Source organism: Passer domesticus, chromosome 1 (assembly GCF_036417665.1).
Source record: "Passer domesticus isolate bPasDom1 chromosome 1, bPasDom1.hap1, whole genome shotgun sequence".
Classification (NCBI taxonomy): Eukaryota; Metazoa; Chordata; class Aves; order Passeriformes; family Passeridae; genus Passer; species Passer domesticus.
The window spans coordinates 1,243,713-1,258,055 of NC_087474.1; the positions used below are offsets into that span (position 1 = coordinate 1,243,713).

The window sequence follows — 14,343 nt, forward strand, 5'->3', positions numbered from 1 at the left end:
AACAAACCCCTTGGAGAAGTTGCTCCTGACTGATAAACCAGTGGAGTTTAAGGACTGGCTGGAGGACATGATCCTGATATGCCAAGAATAATTCTTGGCATTGGTCACCAAAAAAGCAGGAGAATTGCCTTCAATTCCTACCCCAGTCCTGAGGGTTTGGAGCTGCAGTCCTACACCAGGTCTGGACAAAAGGCACAGGAACAAACTAATTTTTTGTCCCTTCATTTTGGGATATAGCTGAGCAAGGAAAAGAAGGAAAGGCTGCCCAGGGCAAGAAAAAATAGTCAGAATTTTTAATGGAATGCTTAGAGAATTCACCTGAAAATCCAGAGCAAGTAAAGAACTGGAGACTCCATGGCTTCCACAATAAACAGCTCATCAGTGTCAGCTCGTCGTGTTTGTTTCAAACTGACAAAAATTTGACTGATTTAGGACAGAGAAATATTCCAGTCTCTGTCAGCCAAAGCTGACACATCTGATTTCCCCCATATTATCTGTCTTTCTTTCTGTCTGCCTCCGATGTGCTGAGTCATTCCTTTTTCACAGAAAGCAGCATTTTCTCCTTGAAACTTGCACTCTCTGCTGAAAAAAAAAATTTAAAAGTCATGGAAAATGTAGCCGTAGTACTGGGAACTGCTGTGCCAGATTCCCACTTGGCCTGGATCTCTATACCTCTGCTGACCTCAATAATAATTTTGCTTGAGGGCAAGCAAAGAACTTGGTGTTCAGTCACAGAGTGACTGCAGCTGATCTGCTGAATAAATCAGAGCACACCAACCAGCTGCTCCCTAAATTCCCAGTAGCCCATGGCCAGTGGATTACTCCCCTGCAGTGGCACTGCAGTTTAATTGGAATCTTGCATTATTATTGGTGGTGCTGTTATTTTTAAAGGGTTTGGCTTTTCTCCAGGGGTCTTTGCCAAGTTGCTCAATACCGTCACTGGCATCAACCCGAAGCTATTAAGTTTTTCCTGATGTGAGCATGAGCTACAAATGTGGATTATTTCAGGGGAAAAATAGTGAAAACCCACTCCTTTACAGGCGCTTGGTTTTCAGCAGGGACAGCTTAGAATTTATCCTGTCACCGAGAAATCCACCAGCCTCAATTGTATCCCAAATTTATGCCCCCAGATACATCCATGACTTTGCTGAAGATCACAAATGAGGTTTGCACAGTTTTGCCTTCTCTCAGGTACCCAAGAACCTTTCAGTTCTTCATTAATTGAAGTTAACAGAAAGTTTATCCTTATTTTCCACAGCCAGGTGCCATTTTCCAAAGGGAGGGGAAACAGCAGAGCACCTTCAAGGCACTTCTTTCATGAAGGCACAGGAAAAGAGGTGGCATCACTCCCCAGCCTTGCCCAGCTTTTCCATGGTTTCTCTAATCCTTAGGATAGTGGTGCTGGGCAGGCTGAGCTTGGAAACACTAATAAATATTCAGCTTGTCTGCTTTTTGCTGAGTAATGGAATATTTCACGTTCAGTTGGAGTCAGGAGCGGATTTGGGGCAGAGAGGGAGGCAGAGGGGGTGTGGGATTGAATTGCTTTCCCTGCTGGGACTGGGGTTTAGTTTTGTGGGGTTTTTTGCTGTCACAGCTCTGAAAGACAGAGGAAGGAGAAATGAGGAGTGGGGCAATATGAGGGAAAGACAAGAAATATTTCTGTGCTGATGCTGATTAGCTGATACGCAGAGGAAAGAGAGAGAGAAGGGAGCACGTTAACAAATCTCTATTTAAATCCCAACTTCCAAGTGAAAATGTGTTGGCTCCTTCTAAATCCCTGCAGAGATTTGGAGCCATGGAAGCCAGCAGACACCCTATGATCATCCACCCTGACCTTTCTTAACTCAACCTCGAAACTTTACCCAGGGATTCCTGGAATGGAAGGAATTATCCCCACTATGTGCGTGCATTTCTAAGATGCAGCTTTAATAAACTGATGATGGGGATCAGATTCCCGGTGATGCCATGGGCTGGTTCCCGTGTTCCCCTGCAGGAATGTAACCAATGGCTTGTGGTTGAGTTAAAGCACATTTATCCCTTCTTCCTGCAACTCCTCCTAATTCTGCTGCTGCTGACAGAGCTGCCTGGTCCTCTCAGGCACGGGGAGATTCATACCCCCATGAATCACGGAGCAGAGCTCCAAAGATTTCCCAGTTCTTCCCCGAGCTGAGCAGGTCAAGGTTGACCAATTTTTCTCTTGTCAAAATTCAAGCTTCAGCCGCAGGAATTCCGTGCTGCAGATCCCCTGGGATGCCATGCCTTGGATATGTGAGGATTTGCATTCTGGAGTGTTTTAAAGCCCCAGGTAATCTTGTCTCGTGATCCAAAGACAAAGGTAGGCCTGTGGATATTCTGAAGGAGGATCCAGGGATGAAGGTGGGTCAAAAGGCACAACCCTCAGCCCATGCAGCAGTTTTACAGAACATTTACTCCCTGTCTTATCCATTCCACTCCCGAAAAGTCAGTTTTGTAATGACAGCTCCACTTTCCATGAAATGTCTTCTTCAGCTACCTCAGAATTTCATCAAGCAGAAAATTAAAATTTGGCCATTTATCCAGGACTTCCCACCAGAGCAGCAGCTGCAGAATTGCCAGTTCTGGGACAAAAATCCCCAGCTCTGCTGCACTGGAAAAATGACATTAACAGAGCCTGGATGATTTGTGGATGCACAGAATCATGAAAGATTGAGCTTTTGCAGGTAAAACTCTCAGCACAGGGAACATAAAATCACGGTCATGCTCATCCTGGACTCGGGGCACATGCACAGCCTGGAAGCCACACTCACATCCCTGTCTGGGCTTTTCCAGCTGAAATATGGGATCATTCCACTCTGTCTCTCCTTATCTCAGTGTTAAGCTGTGGAATGGGGGACTCAGCTCTCCTGAATGTGTAAAACAACAAAACTGGAATTGGAAGGGTAAGATGAGGTTCTTTCAGCTCTTGGTGAAAATATCTGCCTTTTCCACTCACCAGGTTCTCCCATTTTCTTTGCATAAAAACTGTTTTCCTGCCCTCTCTGTTGAAAGTCACTTTGACCATTAACCACGGAATCTGGGTGGGACTTTTAAGTCTTAGCTGGTCACTCTTGCCATTATTTTTATTCTGGGGAAAAATCCAGGCACCTCCAGAAAGGAGGAATCACTCTAGGGATGCATCTCCCATTCCATGCACTACCAAAAGAACCTTGGTCAAATGAATAATGAAGCCAGGTGAGATGAATTTGACATTTAGGATCCTTTTTCCCAACAGAAATCAAGGATTTGTTTCAATTTCAGCATCACATGCTGCACGTTTGTAGAAATACTGGCTTTTGACCATTTTCTAGCTTAAGAAAAATGGGTTTCATCATGCCAGAATAGCTTCTTAATTCTGCCAAAATTGGAGAGAATTTAGATTTCTATATCTTCCTGAGTTATGACTTTTAACAGATGAGTGAAGAATAATAATTTCTCATTCACTGATTTGATTTCTTATCAATTATCAGTTTCTAGTCAGGACTGGAAGTTGCCAATTTCAGCTTTACTTAACATCAGGCCTGTCCTGTGAAAACTCCTTCTCTCTAATTCTGGTTAGAGAGAGAGAGAGAGGGAGAGAAAAAAAAATTACCCTAAATTTCTCATTAATTAGGAACCATTAATCTGAATCTTCTCCATATGCACCAATATTTGCTTTTTACAATTGCATTGCTCCTTTGAGTGTTCTCCATGCATGGCTACAATTAATAATTTGAATTTTTTTTAATTGCTATAATTTGACTGGGGGAAGGAAGTCTCCCAAGTGTGGAATTCCAGATCTAAAAGTCTCCTGAAGGAAAAAAGGGGGGTTCTAGGTCCACCAAGGAGATATTTGTGGACTCCCAGTGCTGAGGTAGATTTCTTCAGGAGAAACTCCCAGGGATCAGATCCTCAGGTGATGGGAACCAGAAATTCTTCCACCTGTCCAAAACCCATTTTATATCACCTGCTCCTACCAGGTCACTGTGAGATTGGCAGTTGATTTTATCATTGAATTTTGGCAGTTGAGTTTATCATTGAATTTTGGCAGCTGACATTATCACTGTTTTAAAACAGGAGACAAAATTTGTTTGAGTCATTGCAATATTTTGTCCTGTCCACAAAGGGGATGTCAACTGAAATAATTTTAATATTATCAAAATGTCTGTATTCCATAAAGCAAAATCATCCTGCTCAGTGCTCCCTGTGTGGTGCAGCCTTTTCACACAGATGTTATTTGGATCCCATCCTGATCTTTAGGTCACTGTGGAGAGGAAAAGGGGGAAAGCACTTTACCTGGGAAAGTAGAGAGCAAAGAGCAGCAACTTGATCATTGCAATCAGGAATTCACAGGCTGCTCAGAGGCTGAGCTGCTGTCAGCCTAGAGATGAATTATCGAGCTCATGGAGGTGAAATGGAAGAATAAATGTAATTTATCCATGGATCCACAACCTGCAGGAGGCCCTTCCTTCAGGAATGCCCATCCCCAGTTTATCCACGCACACACCTCCCACTGCAGGGATGTTTTCAGGACTCAAAGTGCTGTGATCAATCAATTCTTTGGCCACCACCTCTCTTCCCCTCCCCTCAAGGGGGGCAGCAGTCAGTGTTTTATTCCTTCCAGCCCTCATTTAAGGAACAAACCCTCTTTGTCCAGGGCTCCTGCAGGTTGCAGCAGGCGGGAGGGGTGGGGGATTCCCTGCCAGGGTCTCTGGGGCAGAGCCCACAGCTGATCCCCGAGCACACCACGGACCCTGGTGTCACAGAGATCCCACAGAGCAGCCAGGCAGCCCCGTGTTATGGGAGCTGGCCCCACATCCACGCCAAGATTCTGGATTTCCTGGCGCTCTCAAGCCCTTTGGACCACGGGGATTATACATTGCACAAGGTATCAGATGCCAAAGTGACTTTTGAAAAAAAGGAAACAAATCAGAATGACCTGCTCAAGAAAGGATCCTATAGGAGTGTTTTTAACAATAACAGAGCAGGAAACCTTGCCTTCTCAGACATTTACCCAGCTTCTCTGCCTGCTGGCATTCCTCAAGTGCACTTGGACACACGCTGGGCCACCGAGGGCTGGGATCCTCTCGGATTTCAGAAACCGAGCAAGGTCAGCCCAGGGCAGAGGTTGGGTGAGATTCCTCACAGCGAAACCCCCACTGCCCATCAAAGACGGTGCTGTTCCATCCACTGGCAGTGAACTTTGTTTCAGCCCAAGGTTATTCCAGAACAGCTGGAATTGTTCTTCTGGACAGTGGGTCACACCCAGGTCCTCCTGATTCCACTGAGGACTTGGTACAGTTTGCACAACACTGGAATATTCACCCAAAATGGCCCTGTCTAAGGAATTTTTAACTTCCATTCCACACTCTGCAAGGATTTTGATTAATAAAATGCTACACAAAGTATCCCTCTTACTGACTTCCCTTTTCCAGGGAAATCCTTGCACACTTTCCCTGCTTCCAGCATGAGTGGTTCTGTCAAACTCAGCTCAAACTTTGCCCCAGGCAGCAGCCACACAGATATTCCAGGAGTTAAACTGTGTTCAGTGGGATTCAGGTAGCAAAAACAGGGATGTTTATGGTGTAGAAATCTACCTGAGCTTGTAATTCTCAGCTCTTCTTGGAGTCAATAAAAGAGGTCTTTGGATGATCTGGTGAATGCAGCCACTTTAAAGTGAAGAAAATGCTGCTGTTCCATCAACTGGCCAAGAAAAATGGTTCAATAAATTCACTAAGTTTGTTTATGGCACTCTGCAGCATTTTCAGGAGCCCTGAAGTCAGTTTTAGCATGATCTCAGCCCTCAGGCTGTGGGTTGAAGAACATTTTAAACCACCATAAAAGAATCAGCCATATTTTCCTCTGTCCTGTGCCATTGACTCTCCCCAAAGTCCCCAAAAGCTCAGAACCTGAAAAGGAATTAACTCCTCATTTAGGGTTTAGCAGGGAAAACTCAAACCAAGCAGGATTAGAAACACAAACAACTGTAAACAGGACGCTCCACCTGCCCCCTCTGGTCCCAGTGGCCTGGGGAGCCTCTCTGCAGAGACTTGTTTTCATTCCAGGAACTGTCAGCAGCATCCTGGATTGCAAATTATTCCACACAGCCCCCTCTGGCACCCTGGGGAATTTGTCTTTGTCACACTGGAGCACTGCTGTGCTCCCCAGTGCTCCCAGCCAGCTCCCTGCTTCTCCTCCAGGCTCTTCCTGGCCGTGTCTGTATCTCATTCTCTCCCTGCCCTCCATAAATGGCTTTTTCCTAGGAATGCTCTGCTGCTTTCAGGAGGGTTGTAATTTCCATTTCCTCTCCTTGGCCCAAAGGGGAGCATCCGATACAAGACAAACAAGCAGAGTTGTCTCCTGCTGCTCAGCTGCAATTTTTGTAAAGAGCTGTCGATTATAGCACATCCACAGTGCCATTCCCCCTTTTTTTAAAAAAAAAAAAAAAAGTTCACTTTCCAGCTGTCCTGTTCCCTTGCATGGATTTATTTTAAGGCTGCTGCCTGACATTAACAGTGCAGAGGAGAGAAGGGAACATGTAGCCCCTAAGGGACAGGATTGCAGTCACCTTGGGTCAGCCCAGACTGATACTGATCAGGATTTTAAGCTCCAAATCCATCATTTTGCCCAAGGCCAGAATTCTCAGGCCTTCCTTGGAAGCACCCAGGCTGGGAAGTCCAAAATTTCATTGGAAAAATCAGGATTATGAAGACACCTTGAGCCATCTCAGTACTGAACCACTCCCAAGTGCTGTTAACAAACAAATGTAAAATAAAGACCCAAAATTTCTTTTATCCTCAGAGACAGCGAGGAACCCCATAAAATGGGCATGATGGAACTCACAGACACAGATTACAAGAGGCAATTTTGGCTGGAATTTCTGGGATTGGATGAGAGACAGTGAAATGGTGGTACCTGCAGATACCTGTACTAGCAGTGAAGGAGAAGCTGGTTGCTACAGCAGTGATGTGTGTTATTCCAAACCCCACATCCCTGATAGAGAGTGCAGGGAAGGGCACGGAGCTGGGAAAGGGAGAGATGTGGGAAGCCAGATGAAAAGTTTTATTAGGTGATTATTAAACTCTTCTGCAGTGCCAAGCGCAGCGCAAGGCTGCCAGCTCGTCTCGCTGCAAACCCAAAATTAAAATAATGAGAGGGGCCCTAATCATGGGCTGGGTGGTGGCTGATTTTCTATCTGGGCTGGGTAAAAAGCTGCTCCTCCCTCATCAATCCAAGAGGGAAACTTGGAAGTGGCAGAGAAGCTTCTCGCAAGGACAATGAGTCTGTGTCTGAGAAGGGAGCTGTTCCATTTTTTGTTTCAGCCCAAGGTTATTCCAGAACAGCTGGAATTGTTCTTCTGGACAGTGGGTCACACCCAGGTCCTCCTGATTCCACTGAGGACTTGGTACAGTTTGCACAACACTGGAATATTCACCCAAAATGGCCCTGTCTAAGGAATTTTTAACTTCCATTCCACACTCTGCAAGGATTTTGATTAATAAAATGCTACACAAGGTATCCCTCTTACTGATTTCCCTTTTCCAGGGAAATCCTTGCACACTTTCCCTGCTTCCAGCACGAGTGGTTCTGTCAAACTCAGCTCAGACTTTGCCCCAGGGAGCAGCCACACAGATATTCCAGGAGTGAAACTGTGTTCAGTGGGATTCAGGTAGCAAAAATTGGGATATTTAATCTGGTAATGAAAAGTCTGGGAAGAACCCAAACTATCCATCAGTCAGGACAACCAGAATCTGGCTCCTTTTCCTGGGAATGGAGGAGGGTGGGACTGTCTTGACCACCTACTCATGGAGCCAAATTCTTTTGTTGTGCCTGCTTCCCTCCACAGACGTGGAGAGGGCAGCCAGGAGCTCTGCAGAGTAGGTGGTTGGAATGATTCATCCCTGTCACACCATGAAATCCCATCTGGAGCATCTTCATCCTCTTTGTGCCCTTTAACAGGTGAGCTAAATGCAATCCACTCTTCGTGCATCAGATCCAGACGTCTCCCATGGAAAGAGACAGGGATTTATGGAATCACAGAATGGTTTGGCTTGGAAAGAACCTTAAAAATTATCCAGTTTCAACACTGTGCCATGGGCAGGGACACGTTCCACTGGACCAGGTTGTTCCAAGCCCTTTCCAGCCTGGCTTTGAACACTTCCAGCCAGGATGGGAGTCAAGAGCATCAGCTGCAAACAGGCATTCCCAATGTTTGCATCCAGACTGAGAGCCACCACGAGCCACACGATGATCTAGACTTAAACAGATTCAGGTCTTGGTTGAGCCAAGCATTTTATGTCACATTTTGAACATAAATGTGGCTGCAGGGTCATATTGTTTGGCAGTGGCTTGTGAAAACAGGGTCTGAGATGAGGCACATCTGCTGTCACGCCAGTGGTGTAACCCTGGACACTGATCCTGAGACATTTGGGGTAGGTGCTCCCACCCATCCATCTGGAATCTCCTACAGAGCAGGCTGAGACCTTCTCAAGTGTGGATCTCATTCCTTCAAAGGGCTGGAACAAGCTTCCCTTTCTCTGACCACACCAACCCTAGGATTCTGCACACTGAGCTCAATCCAATTTTATATAACACTGGCAATACAACCCTGCCTGCGTCTCATCTCTGGGGACATTTCTGCTGTCTTAACTGAATTTCTTTTCTGCTGCAGGAAGATTTCTCCACACCAAGCTTTCACTTGCCTCAGCCTCCTGTTCATCTCATTACCCTGGAGGTGGTGACCTTCTCACATCCTTGGACCAGGTCCAGGGACAGGAGAAGGTCACCATCACCTCACCAGGTTGGCACGGAGGCAGCACAAGCCTCCCTTGACCTATGATGCCGTCCACCCATGTGAGCACAAGCGTTCTGTGGGATGTGTGAAGCGGCTTTAGGATCCAGAGGCAGATTTCCATGCCTAGAACAGGCAGTCCTGGTAGTTCTCCAGGAGATGAAAGGCAGGAATATATAGCGCCGAGCGGAAAGGCAGAGCCGCTCTCGGGGAACTGCGTGGGGCTGACGTAATGTTCTGTGCCGTGATATTCCCAGTAGGAACATCTGAGTTTGGGTCACAGGTTTGCCGGGAGCCATCTTGTTAACGTCATGGCAGCTTGGAGCAATCCAGCCTCCGTTTTTCCACTGCTTGTGTGTGGGAATCCGCGGGGCTTCGCCTGCGAGCACGGAATCAACGTGCCTGGTGCTGCCCCTCCTGAAATCCCTGCTTTGTCTTGGGCCCTTCCCAGTAAAACCTTGGATCACCTTAGTGGCTCTGCTAAGCTGTGCCTGTAGCTGGACAATTTGTGGGGTGGATGGAGAAAGAGACCTCAGGGCTTCAGCACTTGCAAATCCCACAGCAAGTTCCTATCTACTCCCACTCCTGCAGGAACTCCATGGAAACGAGCTCAAACTGTGCAAATTGGCTGCAAAGTGTTTTTCTTGAGTCAGTAACACAATACTTTTTCTTTCTCGACATCAAATATTCGCTTCACCCCCAAACAGCCCTTGCCAGGTCCCAATGTGATAAGCAATTAGTTTGGTTAAGGCTTCTTTTTTTAGGAGCTGAAGCTGTGGGAGTTGCTGGTCTTGGAGGAGATGTGAAATCTGCTGTTTCCCCATCCAGAGCAGTCGTGCAGAACTCCACCACCTCACCTCCTGGACACGGAGAGCCAAGGCAGCTGTTGGGCATGAAAAGCCTCTGGAGCCTGCCATGCATCAGAAGCTTTTCCCGCTTTGAAGGAATTTCTATTCCTGATCTTTACAGCAGGAAAAGATTTGGATTCTCAGGTCATTTAGGCTCAAACCTACAAAAGTCTTTCCTTTGAAGCTCTAACTCTGCAGGTGTTTTCACCGAGACTCAAAATATCTATTTCATAAGCAAAGGTGAAGAAGAAATTGTCAAAACGTGCTGGGAGTCAGAAATTTGAGGGCCATCAAGGTGCTTTTAGGGCTGGAGCACCTCAGCTATAAATAGAGCACCAGGCTGGGAGAGCTGGGATCGCTCAGCCTGGAGAAGAGAAGGCTCCAGAAAGACCTTGGAGCCACTTGCAGTGCTTAGAGAACCTCCAAGAGAACTGGAGAGGGACTTTGGACATCCCTTTGGACAAGGGAGAATGGCTTCCCACTGACAGAGGGCAGGGAGAGATGGGATATTGGGAAGAAAATCTCCCCTGTGAGGATGGTGAGGCCCTGGAATGGAATTCCCAGAGAAGCTCTGGCTGCCCCTGGATCCCTGGCAGTGCCCAAGGCCAGGCTGGACAGGGCTTGGAGCAGCCTGGCATAATGGAAGGTGCCCCTGCCCATGGAATGGAGTGGGAATGGATGAACTTTAAGGTCCTTTCCAACCCAGACCAGCCTGGGATTCCAGGATTTTTTGAAAACACAAAGGTTCCCAACTTCCTTCCAGGTGCTCCTATTCCATGTTCCCAGCACAAATGCTGCACTCGTTTTTAATTCAGTGTCTGAGGTGGTCAGTCTTAAAATATGCTCAAATTCCACCCTAGGTTTGGGATCAGGGAAGGGAAGGGAAGGGAAGGGAAGGGAAGGGAAGGGAAGGGAAGGGAAGGGAAGGGAAGGGAAGGGAAGGGAAGGGAAGGGAAGGGAAGGGAAGGGAAAAGGATAATTCCAGCTATAGCACTGAATAAACTAAAAACCCACACAGAACATCAAGGAAAAGAACAAACAAAAGTATTAGGGCAAGTCAGCAACATCAATGGAGACATTATTTCCTCCATTATTCTGCCTCTAGGCAGAAAAACAAATCAAAAATTATGAAAGTCGTGTCAGCAGCAGAAAGTTGGCAGGAGCCAGTGCCTGCACGGAGTGGTGCTGGGCTGCACAAGAAAAGCTGCTTATCATGTGGAATCACTTACTAAGTCCTCAAATTTGACTCCCTCCCTCCTACTAGAGCAGCCTTTCCCTCAGCTGAAAGGGTGACTGTCCCATGATGGTTTTATTTTTCCCTACAGACTCCAAGATTCTCCATTCTGGATGCAAAATGGGTGCATCTAATCCGAACCAGGGAGGTCCTGTCATGAGCAGACTCATTTATTTCTTCACTGGCAAAGCACAAAAAGCATCAGAATAAATGGGACAAAGGAAAACCAAGTGGTTTAGGGGGGAAAGTCCCTGGGCTGGGAATTCTTGTGTGGCATTGGGCAGGTCTTTCACACACTTCAGGAGTTCCTCTGACTGTGGCTCACTCCTCGACACAGATATCAAGAATAAAGGTATTTCTATTTGTTTAGACAGCAAGATTTGAGCTCAGATGAGTTCCCAGATGCTCTCCTGGATATAATTCTGACTTTTCTAGGAGACAGCAGCTATTTGGTGGTGTCCAGGCACAGCATCCATTTTTCCCAACTCCTTTTTTCCCCCTGGCCAGGAGTCTCCTTCTGCTCCTGGTGCTTATGTTCCTCCTTGTTCATTCCTCTCAGATAAAGTAACTTTTACTCAAGGCTGGAAAATCCTTGTGAACCTTTTACTTCATGGCTTGGGTTCGGCTCATCTGAAAAATTAGAGGCCACATCCTCATGTAGCATGAAACGGGAATCAGGCCAGTTTCCAGCAGGGAAAAATCCAACCCTCCCTAGCAAGAACCACTCGGATGGACCCACGAGGGTTTAGGGGCTGTCACACTTCCCTTTTAACATCACCCCCAACAAAAGGAGAACACAGAAAGGCAGCAAGAGACTTTTGGAGGGAGCATAAATAAAATTCCAGTCGCAGCAGCGCCATTCCCAAGCCTCAGCCATCAATAAATGCACCTTTAATTTGTCTCCTGGCCCTATTATCCCTCCCACACGGTGCTTTAATTACTTGGTGCCTAAGAAGCATTTGGGACAGCGAGGTCTGTCACCCCTTAAGCTGCCTGCCCGACTCTTCATTTCATGAACAAGATACACACAACTCCTTTAGCCAATGGCAGCCTGGTCACACAAGTATTATGTTTTTCCTCTCGCTGTCTACTGTTTCACCACTGGAGGAATTACACAGCCAAGAGCCCTGTAGGAATAATGGCTCTATTCATTTCCCCCTGGGACTAATTCTTACAGATGGCAAGCACTGTGATGGGGCAAATTAGCTTCTTATTTCATTGGGAGGCTTAAAGTTATAAGCTCATTTTGTTGTTGTTTACGGGATAGCTCACGGCAGGACGGTGCAAGCCTGTACATTGCTGCCGGGAGGGAAGGAGGCAAATCCCGTGCCAACGGAGCTCAGAGGGTAGGGAAGGGGATGCTAGGAGGGCCCTGTCACTGCTGAGCCCCAGCTCGGGCTGTGCTGGGCTCTGGAGCCTGGGCAAAGCTCTCTGGCTGCCGGGGCTCCCAGTCAGGTGCTGAGACCAGCAGGAGGCTTAGCACTGCTGCAATCCAGGATCACGGCCCTGGCACTTTGGGAAATCGGGATTTGCCAGTGTTTGTGGGGAGAGGGGGTAGAAAAACAAGCAGTTTTCACTGCTTGGAATGATTTGGAGCTGTGCTGCAGATGAGAAGTGGGGAGAGCTTTGTTTACCTGGAAAGGCTGGCCAACAGATGGATGCAGGAATGTTTTCTTTCACAGTCATTTTCCTCTCGAGACAGCAGCAGTCTCAGGACTACAGAAGATCCTTGGAAAGGGAAGGACATCTTTTTCCCCTGTGGTCATCCTTGTGTGGCTGTGATTACCCAGTGAATTAGGTGCCACTGAGGTACCTTTCCCAGATGGCATTTCCAGACGGAAATCCCAGACTGAGCCTTCCCGTACAGCGCTTGTCTAATTTTCCAAACAGAACACAGAGTGATGTGTCCCCAGCTTTGAGTGAATCAGCATCTCCCTGGAGATTCCAACTGACACCAGTCACCAATCTGGCCCATAATGTGACTTTTTATGGGTTTCATGGTCAAAATCGCTTCTCATCAGTAGTGATGCACCATGAGGGGTAATAGAAGATGTTGGATGGGATTTTATTTGGCAAAAGCCCTTGAAAAAGTGTCTCACAGAGAAACTGTCAGTGAAACAAGCAACCATCATTCCTCAGTCATCATTCCTCATTCCTGGAAGTGTCCAAGGCCAGTCTGGATGGGACTTGGAGCAGCCTGGCATAGTGGAAGTTGTGCCTGGGTGGAAAAAGTTGAGGTTTAAGGTCCCTTCCAACGCAAATCTTAGAATTACGTGATCAATGCTGTTATTAAGAGCTGTTTTCCTGCAGCTGCTGGTCTGGATAAAGGATTTATTTTCTGCGGTGTGTCAGGAGATGATAAGGGATGTGGGACCTCTCCACGGAGAAGCTTAAGGACTGTGAGCCCAGCGAATCCTCCCAGTGAGATGGTTCCAAGTGCATGACAGACTCCAGCTTCAGACTCTCTGTCCTTTCTAGTGTTCATCCCTCTTTACTGCAGTATTTTGAGGGATAATTTCACCATGGATATTCCTTCTTGTATTGACTCATTCCCTGATCACGGTGAACATGTTTCATTATAAATGGGGTGTCTTGCCCAGACCTGCACATCTACATTGTAGATGATCTTCATCTCCCTTCCAGCATCCTCATGCTCTGGGAATCCTCTTGCATTCCCACCACATTCCTGACGCCCTTCCAATGCCCACCAGACACCTCCAGGCACAGCTCCACACTCCTGACACCCGTGGTAATTCCTCTTCCTTGTCTGCTTCTGAGACACTTCTAGGTGCTCATAAAAATGTGAACTTTTATTTTCTGAAATAGTTCAAAATATTCAAGAAGAAAATCACTGTTGGCAATATGAAAATAACCTGAAAATGTTTTTTTGAGGGAAGAGGACACAATAAAAATATGTAGATAGAAATAGAAAGCCCTCACATGTATGAAACAGATAAGGCCTGTTGTAATAATTTAAGGAATTATGACAGCTTTTACAGCATAGAAAACAGTCCTCAAAATGGAAAGTCACGACGACATGAAAATTCTGTTTTCTGACAAAGGTTAACCCAGAATGTTTCCATCCCACAAAATGCTACATTTGCATATGCTCAGACACTCACATATGTTTGCAAAATGCAGCCTGCTCCAGACACAGCTTTTTTCTGTGAGTGAAAAAAAAAACATTTCAAAATACCAACCTTATTTTCATCACAGAGCTGTCTCTTCAGGAAGTGCCAGCCATGAGCAAAGACAGTGGTAGAAAAGTAAAACTGGTTGTTCTGTAAAGCCACCACACCATGAGGTAACGTTCTGGATGGTGTAAATTACTCCAGAGCTCCAGCTACTTGGAGTAAGTATGGAAAGTCAATGGAATGTGTGGGGCTACAGCTTCTCCACAGCTTTTCTAGACACATCCACCCCCAGCACCTTGGCTATGGAGGAAAAGGATTCCACCTGTTCCTCAAACTGATGTT

The 14,343-nt window shown here is 46.6% G+C and overlaps 1 long non-coding RNA gene across 1 annotated transcript in view; it reads right to left on the minus strand.

Moving 5' to 3' along the window:
• Nucleotides 1-261: 261 nt before the first annotated feature.
• Nucleotides 262-14,343, minus strand: part of LOC135286788 (uncharacterized) — a 30,660-nt gene continuing 16,578 nt past the window's right edge. Inside the window, exon 4 of the long non-coding RNA XR_010350838.1 lies at nt 262-582. This is a non-coding gene — a long non-coding RNA (uncharacterized LOC135286788). The remainder of the gene's footprint in view (nt 583-14,343) is intronic.